Consider the following 11,404-nt stretch of genomic DNA (forward strand, 5'->3'; position numbering starts at 1 on the left):
GGTATACATGATCATTGAACATCATATTCTCAAAGACCTGGGTGCTGGCCTCAGACAAATTAGAAATACTAATGTAGAGGTATGGTGGAAAGGAAGGAAGGGGGAGAAAGAAAGTGGGAGACAGTACTTTGGTGAGAAGTCATAAAAGAAGACAGCCTCACCATGGGGATGGGGATGGGGAGGTGGGAGCCAGAAAAACTTAAAAGCAGAAACCACACAGCTTGAGGCCACTTAGTGGATGGGTAAGAGGTCTCATGTACTTCAAGACCCTCTGAAGGCATTGATTTATAGACCACAGCAAAGTTATTGATGTTTTTCATGTACTAGTATCATTAGGGAAAAAAACTATATTCACTACATCACTGTTTTTAGAAAGTCAGGGAGTGTAGAATAAACTCCGGAGAGTTTTTAAATGGTGTGTTTACAGTTATAAAGGGGTTTTGTACTTGAAATTTACATGAAACATATTTTTATATAAAACACTTTCTTCTGTGACAATGCCAAGAAAACATAGAATTACTGTATATGCTAGTTGCATGAATATATTGTAATTGTGTTCCCTCTAACTAATATGAGCAAATAACAAATCACTGATCTATGTCTATTTACCTCTCTCTCCTCTCTCTCTCCCTCTCTCTCTCTGTCTCTCTCTCTCTGTCTCTCTCTCTCTCTCTCTCTCTGTCTCTCTCTCTTTACATATATATATATATATATATATATATATATATATATATACACACACACACACACACACACACACACACACACATATATATATATATATATATATATATATATATATATATATATATATATTATTGGTTTTTTTACAGAGAAGAAGGGAAAGAGATAGCTAGAAATGTCGATGAGAGAGAAACATCGACCAGCTGCCTCTTGCACACCCCTTACCAGTGATATGCCCGCAATCAATGTACATGCCCTTGACCAGAATCAAACCCGGGACCTTTCAGTCTGCAGAGCGACGCTCTACCACTGAGCCAAACCGGTTTTCGGCTTTATTTACCTCTTTTGCTGGTGGGTAAGTATAGGTGTGATGGGGTCAGCACATAGTGGAGTCTGTGCCTGAAGCTTTATGTAACCCTGAGAACTTCTTTCCTTTTGGAGGAGAGTGAATACTCTCCAGCGATTAGCCCTCAGTTCCCAGGTGCATCATGCTTGCGTACTGTCTGTATGTGCCCTTACACACAACATGGATCCACTTCTGTTCCTGTAACTCTGCTCTGCTTCTGTTTATCAAAGTCCAGCTTTGATAAACCTTTAGAAACTTTATACCCCCTCCTATCTCAATCTTAGAAATGGACACTATAGATTTTATTCTACACCCTCACCCCACCACATTGGCTTTCTTACTTTGATGCCCTAGATACTACTTCCTGAGGAGTAAATCTGAAAATTAATAAGTCCCTCCTGATAGGTGTACATGATCATTGACAATCATATTTTCAAAGACTTGTGGTGTAACAAGTGCTCCACATGAGTTTGGTGGGTTGAGAAAAAAGGATTTAAATACATATTTCAAAGTTAGAAATGTGGGGTTAATTGTGATCTTTACAAAAAAAAAAAAATACTGTTTTGCTTCATGTTTTTTCACTACCTTAAATGCTGTACACATTTTAAGAGTCTGTAATTTAACAAAGCTAGAGAAATCACATTTCATATACTCATATACATACACTAGGGGCCTAGTGCATGAATTCATACACCTTGAAAGGAACTGTGGTGGGCACAGAGGCAGGTCTTAGCCCATCCTCCTCGTCCTGCCAGTCCCTCCTGCCCTGGTTCCAGTCTCCTGTCTGCCAGCAACCCTGCTCCCGCTGCCACTCACACACACTAGCCCTGCTAGCACCTGCTGATGGCACGGAATGATTGGGACTGGTGCCAGTAGCAGGTGCAGGTGCTCATGGTGGCTGCTGCCCTGATTGCACTTCAGGAGCAGGGGGAGGGGAAGATACCCTGAGAGGTGGTCAGAGCTTGCAGCTGCCACTCACACCCACTGATGGTGCTGAGCAATCAGGGCTAGTGCTGGGAGCCAGCAGCTGATGTAAGCAGTGGCTCCCCTGCTAGCCTGATTGCCCTTAACTGCCCTCCCCTGCAGGCTGGATCACCCCTAACTTCTCTCCCCTGTAGGCATGGGTCCCCCCCAACTGCCCTTCCCTGCAGGCCTGGTCACGCTCAACGTCCCTCTTCTGCCAGCCTGGTTACCCCTAACTACCCTCCCCTGCAGGCTTGATTACCCAAACTGCACTCCCCTGCAGGTCTGATCCCTCCCAATTGCCTTCCCCTGCTGACCATCTTGTGGTGGCCATCTTGTGTCCACATGGGGGCAGCCATCTTGTGTGTTGGAGTGATGGTCAATTTGCATGTTAATATTTTATTAGATAGGATTTCATAAAATAACCAGAAATCTGAAAGTAAATCTGAACACTTCCCTGTACAATGTATATGTACATTGTCAATACTCAACTTTCACAAACGTCATCTCAACCTTTCATTCATCCTGTCTTCTCCATCTGACAGCCACACCAAGATTCATTTCTTCCCTCACACTTGAACTGCAACAGTGGCTTCCTAACTGGCTACTCTCTCCTCAGTCTTGTTCCACAAAAATTCATTCTCCACATTATCACCAGGTTTCTACTTAACATTCAGGTTGATTGTGTCTCAGCACTCTTTAAAACACTATTGTGGTTTTTTCTATTAGCAATAATCATCAAAAAATGAAAATGGTGAAAGTTCTTTAACAACCATAACAAAAAATATATATCACTTAGGAATAAATTTAACAAGAAAAGTACAGGAAAGAGTAAATCTGATTGAAGAAAATTCTTTAAAGTCAGAAAAAAATGAAAATAGCATAGTGGTATTAGATGGAAAGAATAGTTAGGCTATAAATGTCAATTTCATCAATATTTATAAATATATTTCAAATCATATTAAAATGTTCACAGAGATTTAAATTATTATTATTATTTTGAAATTGACAGAAGTATCTTAAATTGATGATAAGAGTATTTTTGTAAATAACAAATAAAAAACAAGTATAATTAAAAGACATTTACCTTAATAAATATTTAAAACACTATATTCTGTAATGTAAAAATGGCATATTTATATACAAATAAAAATCAGTGGTATCTAATGAAAAATCCAAGCACAGACCAGATGTCATTTGAAAATTTAATATATGACAAGGATGGTATTTTATTGCAATAGTGCTCACACATTCACTATATGTCTGAAAGAAAAAAAAAGTTGTATTCCTATCTCATACCCTAAGTAAAATCAAAAATAAATTCAGATGGATGAAGAACTTTCAAGGAAAAGAATACTTAGGGGAACTATAAAAACATATATAAAATAAAGAAGTGGAAAAGACAATCATCAAGAGTGGAAAACCAAAAATTATATAATAAAAATAACAATATTTTTCTACAAAAAGGTATAAACTTTTATATGAAAAATATTTACTACATAAAGACATTAGATTAATTTTAAGCATTTGAGTTGTAGATGGCAGACAAAAAATTAAAATTAAAAAGACCACTTACAAATTTACATAAAAATGCTAATAAACAGCACACAAAATCACAGAAGAGCAAGCCCAAATCTTCCAGTAGTCAGAGAAATGAAAAGTATAGTAATAATGAAATATTTTATATTGTCCAATTGGCACAAACTTTTAAAAATCATCTCTCAAGCATATTTTTCCATTGATTTTTAGAGAGTGGAAGACAGAGAAAAACATCAATGTGAAAGAAACACATTGATTGGTTGCCTCCTGGATAAGGGAGGAGCCTACAACCAAGGTAGCCTGTGGAAGATTGGGCCAACAGGGGAGGGAAGTTGGGGGTGGTTGGGCCAGCAGGGGAGTAGTTAGGCGTCAATCAGGCCCACAGGAGAGTGGTCAAGGGGTGATCAAACTTGCAGGCAGAAGTGGTTAGGGGCAATCAGACAGGCAGGCAAGTACTTAGGAGCCAGCAGTCCTGGATCATTAGAGGGATGTCCAACTGCTGGTTTAGGCCTGATATCACAGGGATTGTGCCTAAACCGGGAGTCAGACATCCCCCAAGGGGTCTCAGATTGGAGAGGGTGCAGGCCTGGCAGAGGAACAGCCACCACCCCCCACCCCCCTGCGGGAGCACAACTTTTGTGCACTGTGCCTCTAGTCTATATATATATAAAAGGCTAATATGCAAAGTGACCCCTCGAGAGTTCAAACAGACAACTGGGAGTTCTATTTCTCACTATGATGTGAGCTGACCACCGGGGGCAGCACAGAATGAACAATGGCCCTGGCCAGGAGCTGGCAGCTGGGGAATGAAGGCCCTGGCCAGCAGCCAGAAGGCCCTGATCAGCCCTGATTGCCAGCCTGGCCTAGGGACCCTTCACATGCACAAATTTCTTACATTGGGCCTCTAGCACTGTTCACTGTGACACAATCCTGGAAACAAAGATATAAAAGGCTAAGTGTCCATCTGACTGGTAGCTATAATGCGCACTGAACACCAGGGGGCAGACACTCAATACAAAAGCTACCAGATGTGCACTTGCCATTTGAAAATAAATGGCACCATGGACCAAACCAGCACTCAGCTTCCCCCAAGTGGAACACAGGCTTGCCACCACCCCAGAGCAATATCCTACCAAATCAGAGCCAATGCTGCCAAGACCCCATGGTGAAAAATGCAGCCCATAGCCCAGCCCAGCCTAGAAATAGTCACTGTGGGCACCGGGTAATGATGACACATAGCAATGCCAGGCTTCCTCTTCCTAGCGACTAGCATCCATGGAGTTTCTTCAGCCCAGGAACCCAAATTGCTTTGTAGCCGGTGCAAACATTTTACACTTTAACAAATGTGTGTGAAACATTTTCTCATGCCTCATCTCTTGATCCTCACAGAGATCCTAGAATAGGTAGATAGGAGACTCAGTAGAATCCTATTTTCTTTTCATTAGCAAAACGCACATAGTGATATTAAAATATTCCTTCTAATTAATTTCCTTTCAATGTGCATGAATCTGGGACACTAGTTGTATTATAAAAACAAAATAAAACCAGGAAAATATCCTATTATGACACCAGAAACATGCAAGAAAAATTCAAGGTATTCATAGTTTCGATAATGTTCCAAGACTTCTTTCTTGCCACATCTTTAGTCATATATTGCACTCCAATAATTATTCTAAATGCTTCTAGTGACATACAAGTACACACAGAACAAAATGTATGTATTTTGTTATTTCATGCTTTTGATCATACTGTGTGCTATTGATACCCATGTCTAGAATTTTGTTTGAAATCAGATAATATTCTGTAAATGCTTATTAAATAAGTTAGTAAAGGAATGAATGAATGAAAAAATGAATATCACAGTCTCTGACAGGAATTCCCTTCCCCTCCTTCTTTGTTTGATTATATTTATGCCTCTTCAAATTTTAGCTTATGGATAATTTCTTCCAGGGAATCTTCTCTGATCTCCCTCATGGACAATTCCTCTTCCATGTACCTCAACTTTTTATTCATCCCACCTACAAGAACTTCTTTCCACATTAGAATGCGTATTGCATATTTCATATTTATATCTCAATAGATTAAAAAAATTTAAATGAGAGTATCTGAAAATAATTTTCCTTTAAGCCCCTTCTCTCTAGTATAGTGCCTGGTATTTAATGGATGTTCAATTAATGTTTGTTAAACTAAAATTATAAACTGAAGAAAGTAGTAGACTTCTAATTTTAAAATTATGCATAAATTTATATTATTTTCTATTACTTTGAAAACTTAAGCCCCCAACAAATCTAAAATTCAGTAGTTGACACAAAAACAATTACAGGAGAGAAATTTCCAAAACTTAAGGATAGACACTTCCCAGAACTCAAGACTAAAGAGACCAACCAACTAATCATATGATTATCTTTAAAAAATTCATGTAGGAGGCATCTTTACAGAATTTTAGAATGCCAAGGATAAGGAGAAGATCCATAAAGTTTTTTGAAAGTAGAAATAACAATATTATTTACAAAGGGTCAAGAATCACAATGGTTTTGGTCTTAATCATAACAAAAACAAAATATAACATTTTAAGTGGGTAATGTTTTCAATATAAAATGTATGCCAACCAAAGTAACAATCATAGGTAAAGGTAAAATATAGTTATTCTAAGATATGAAAAGTATCTCAAAAATTATCTTTTCATAGGAAAATACAGAAAGATTTTCTCCACAGAAATAGATACATAAGATAAAAATAACTGATAAAGGGGGAGCATGGATAGAGAGAACAGAGTATAAAAATAAATGAGAGAAGACAGGCATCCTCAGAATGATGTTTTATAGAGCCACAAGACTGAAGAACAATTATCCAAATTGTTTGGATGAGGCTGCTGAAGAGACTTGAACTGACAGATTATTAGATACTTTCATCATGTGGAAAATTGTACCAACGTTTCAGAAGATAGAGGAGGATGTAGAAATAGGTTCAAAGAAATCTAGAGAACTATAATGATAGCAAATGAAATCTAGCAACATAAAGTAGGATACTGTATTATGAACAAATGGATTTTATCTTAGAAATGAGAGGAGGGTTGAAATTCATAAATTTGTAAAAACAATTTATTAATATTTAATATTATTAATTTAATAATTTAACTAATTTACTTTTGATTCATAATATCAACAAGGTAAAACAGAAGATACAATTGTCTCAATTGAAGCAGAACATGATTTTAGAAAATTCAACATACATTTATGATAACAAGCCTCAACAAACTAGGGAAAGATGGATATTTACTCAAATTGATAAAGGGCATCTGTGTAAAACCGGCAACTATCAGTACATCTAACTAGAGGCCCAGGGCAGAAATTTGTGCAAGGGTGGGTTCTGGACAGCCTGCCCCAATGGGGACCAATAGGGCTGGGACGGTGGAAGGGAGGGCGCTGTGGAAGGTTGGGGTACAGATTTGGACCCCAATCAGGCCGATTGGCCATTGCAGGGCATGTTCTAGCAACCGGTTGTTCTGGTCGTGCCGTCATTCCTATCAGTTGGCTTTCATATATATATATATATATATATATATATATATATATATATATTTTACCTTTAACATTGGAAAAGAGGATAGATGACTGGAGGCAAGTTCCCTCATAGAACACTTTTAGACGGACTTCAGTATTTTAAACTTTGTGTTACTTTGGATATGTATGAAATATATTACTTTAATAAATATAAAATTTAATTTAAAATAGTGCCATTGTTTATGAAAGTGAGCTGTATTTTGCTTACATGTTAAAGTGCATTTGAGTCTGTGTTTTTTTTTTATGTTTAATCTGGAATTACCATTTTAGCATTGAGTCCTTACATTTAAGCACTACATACTTATTAAGCTGGGGTTTTTTGTGTGGTTTTTTTTTTTTTTTACAAAAATCTACAAAATGTAAGAAAAGTAAATCCGTTTTCAAAAAAATGGGAGTCCACATGAAGTAAAGTGATAAAAGCCAAAACCAAGGCCCTTGCCTATACAAAGGGTCCAATCTGGTTAGTGAGAAAATATGTGAAAAGTGACATTGCCAAAACAATGTAGGAAAATAAACCTGTTCTTCCACAGCTGTTGCTTCAGAAGATAGCTGACAAGCTGGTTCACACCATGTTGTTTGATGGATTACACTCTGATTATCCTCCTTGGGAATGTGTATCTTAATAGGTAAAAAAGACTAAACCAGTGAAATGATAAAGGCACTATTTTAAGCATCCACATAGATTGTAAGGGGCTTCAGAGTTTGATGGAATCATCAGGTTAAACAAGTAGATAAAGTTCTACTTGGCATCTATACCTATGGTCGGCAAACTGCAGCTCGTGAGCCACATGTGGCTCTTTGGCCCCTTGAGTGTGGCTCTTCTCCTAAATACCAGGGCCTGGGTGAGTCTATTTTGAAGAAGTGGCTTTAGAAGAAGTTGAAGTTTTAAAAAATTGGCTCTCAAAAGGAATTTCAATCATTGTACTGTTGATATTTGGCTCTGTTGACTAATGAGTTTGCCAACCACTGATCTATACTAATAAAAGGGTAATATGCTAATTAGACCAGGTCGACGGGCCATCTTCCAGACATCTGACTTTCTTTCATACAAAGCCATGTTGGTGGCAGCTGAGGCAGAAGCAGTTAGGAGCGATCAGGCCTGCAGAAGAGGGCAGTTGGGAGTGAGATCAGGCTGGCTGGGAATGGCAGTTAGTGGTGATCAGGCAGGCAGAAGCAGTTAGGAGTGATCAGGCTGACATCCTCCAGGTCCCAAATTGGAGAGGGTGGAGGCCTGGCTGAGGACACCCCCTCCATGTATGAATTTCATGCACCAGGCCTCTAGTATATTGGCAAAAGTGTCTGAATTAGATGAGTTAAAAATTGAAAAACAGCCAAAACCGGTTTGGCTCAGTGGATAGAGCATCAGCCTTTGAACTGAAAGGTCCTGGGTTCTATTCCGGTCAAGGGCATGTACCTTAGTTGTGGGCACATCCCAAGTAGGGTGTGTGCAAGGGGCAGCTGATCAAATATTCTCTCTCATCAATGTTTCTAATTCTGTATCTCTCTCTCTTTCTCTCTGTAAAAAATTAATAAAATATATTTAAAAAATACTAAAAAAAAAACCCTGAAAAATAGTCCCCCTACTTTCCTGTGGTCCAGCTCCTGAAAGTTTATTCCACTGTGAAATCCAGCATAACCAATATTTCATTTTCAATTTCAGCTTGTAAGTTACTTCTATAAGAGGAATGTTATAAGAGGTAAGTGATATGTTTTGAGAGCAACTGAAAAATCTCAAGAACTAAAATTTCCAGCATCTGCAATCAAGTTGTGCTTTCCTTAATCCATGCAGAGCAAGGTATTTTCAGTGTAGTACAGGTAATTTTATTCATAATCATGAACTGAGTGTTTAAGTAATCAGTTCTACCCATAATTATTCATTCTGGATGAAAACCTGTGCCTAGCTTTTCTGAGGACACGTGCACATGTTTTCAAAACCAATCATAAATGCTTTAAAACTTGATTCTGGACTATCTGCCCATCAATTAAACATGGTGGATGTGTATAGAGTTGGTTCTTGGAAGCAAATAGATTGGAGGGAGCAGTTACTATGGGAGAGGAGTGGGGCTTATTTGTAGTGCCCACAATGTGTGAGTAGTGCATGCTTATGTTAACAATAATGCACATTAATTCTTTGAGATAAAGTACCCACCTGCATTATTTTCAGTCCTCAGGCCTCTGCAAAGTACTCCCCACATACCTCACGAGCATTCTAAAATTTCCAGAATGAGTCCCTGCTATATGCAACTGTTTCCTGCCTATAGCTTCTGGAGCTATTGCTACCAATCAGGCTCAACCAGGAGTCTCCTTGGTGACTGGGTATTTATCCCTTTTGCGAAATCCTGAAATATCCTCTGTGGCTTGCTCATGCTTCTGATATTCCTCAGAGAAAACTGATTACCATTGGGTACTACACCTGCCTCACCACCAAACATCTTAAAACAGAAAACACCTAAAAAGTCAAAATGATGCTACCTTCCTTCTTTCCTATATTCCCTGCACTGGAGCAATGCTGTGTTCTGTGAAGAAGAGGAAAATGCCCACCCCTAGTCTGTGCCATTTCATGAGATTGTGATCAAAAGCAGTTCTTTCCCTCGGCTCAAGTGAGGATGTCACTTATCTTGTACCAAATGCACACTTGCTGTTCCTCTTGTCATTCACACCTGCTATTCCTCTTCAGCTGACTCCCCCAGACCCCAATAATAGTTATCACCATTGTCTCAACCATTCAGATCAAAACTCTTTAAAATTTATCTTCCAGTCTGCACATCAAATGATCCAAAAGATTCCATTGACTTCACACCGTTATCTGCAAAATCTTTCCTACTTATCATGCACTCATTTGTTCACTTACTGAAAGCATATTTCTTGGAAAGCAAACTGTAGGTTAGCACTGTATTCAAATTTTATAATGTAGTTATTTCTACTTAGGTTGTTTAATTTTTGTCCATTGCAGAGACCTCATGCCTAGCAAAGGTAGAGTTACTTTCTTTCTTTTTCTTTTTTTTTTTTAATAGTTGTGTATTTTTTTGTTTTTGTTTTTTATAATATATTTTATTTTGTTGGTTTTTGTGTGTGTATGTGTTTTTTTTACAGAGAGGGAGGGAGAGGGATAGAGAGTTAGAAACATCAATGAGAGAGAAACGTCGATCAGCTACCTTCTGCACACTCCCCACTGGGGATGAGCCCACAACCAAGGCACATGTCCCTGACTGGAATTGAACTTGGGACCTTTCGGTCCGCAGGCTGATGCTCTATCCACTGAGCCAAACTGGTTTTGGCTAGAGTTACCTTCTTCTGGATTCTGACATTACTTATCTTCTCACTTGTCATGCATTACTTCTTGTTTTATATTTTGTTTATGTCCATTTATCATCTCTCCTAATAGGATGAAGTTTCTTTTAATAGCAGAGGTTAGAGCTTATTCATCTTTTATTTCATATGCCACACAGTATATAAACCAAGGTCACATACTCAATTTGTTGATTGCATGAGAAATTTTATCAGCAATAAATCCCTTGATGTATAGCAAAAGTGACTGAATGGAAATATGTGTCATGTAAATCCTATTCTCTATTGACTTCTATTATGTAATTAAAAGTATGATCCCATTGGGAAAAACAGATATACACATGGAAGAAACTGGTAAGAAATGTGGTGACTAGTTCCATGAAATTCTAAACACTGCACACAAAAGAATAAAATCTAGAGGCTATTGGTCTTCTCTAGTTATTTTTATTTCTGGACAACTAATTCAATATAAGTATTTGGTGAATAATAAAATAAAAAAGTCTCCTTCCCATTGTAGAAGCCTGTTTTTATATTTAAATTGTTATTTTAAGTGGGGTGACAGCACCAATATATCTGAGGGACAAAAGTAAAAGTTAAACTATTGAACTAGACCAGCCAGGAAAAGCCCTGTTGCTCTCTTGTCCTACATGTCACAGTCTGTGATGACACAATCATACCTGAGGTAGAGGAAAAAGATCATTTAAGGCAAATTGCATAAGGCATTCAGAAAAAAAATTATTTCTATCTGAATATAAATTACCTGATCTGCCATCTTTGATCCAGATCACCCATTTAATCTTACCTTCTATTATATGCTCTGCTCAACAAGAAAATGTTCTCTCCAGATCCTCTTGTAAGACAGCACTTGTTGCCCTAAGTTTCAGGAAAGTTCCTCCAGCTATGAAATCCTTTAGGACTTCCTCAATTGTAAAACACTTCATTGTCCAGGACACATATAGCTAATAATGTATGTATTAAGTGAGGGGATAATGGCCTGGCTATTTTAGTTCAATCTGGGGCA

The sequence above is a fragment of the Pipistrellus kuhlii genome, unplaced genomic scaffold (assembly GCF_014108245.1).
Source record: "Pipistrellus kuhlii isolate mPipKuh1 unplaced genomic scaffold, mPipKuh1.p scaffold_m20_p_1, whole genome shotgun sequence".
NCBI lineage: Eukaryota > Metazoa > Chordata > Mammalia > Chiroptera > Vespertilionidae > Pipistrellus > Pipistrellus kuhlii.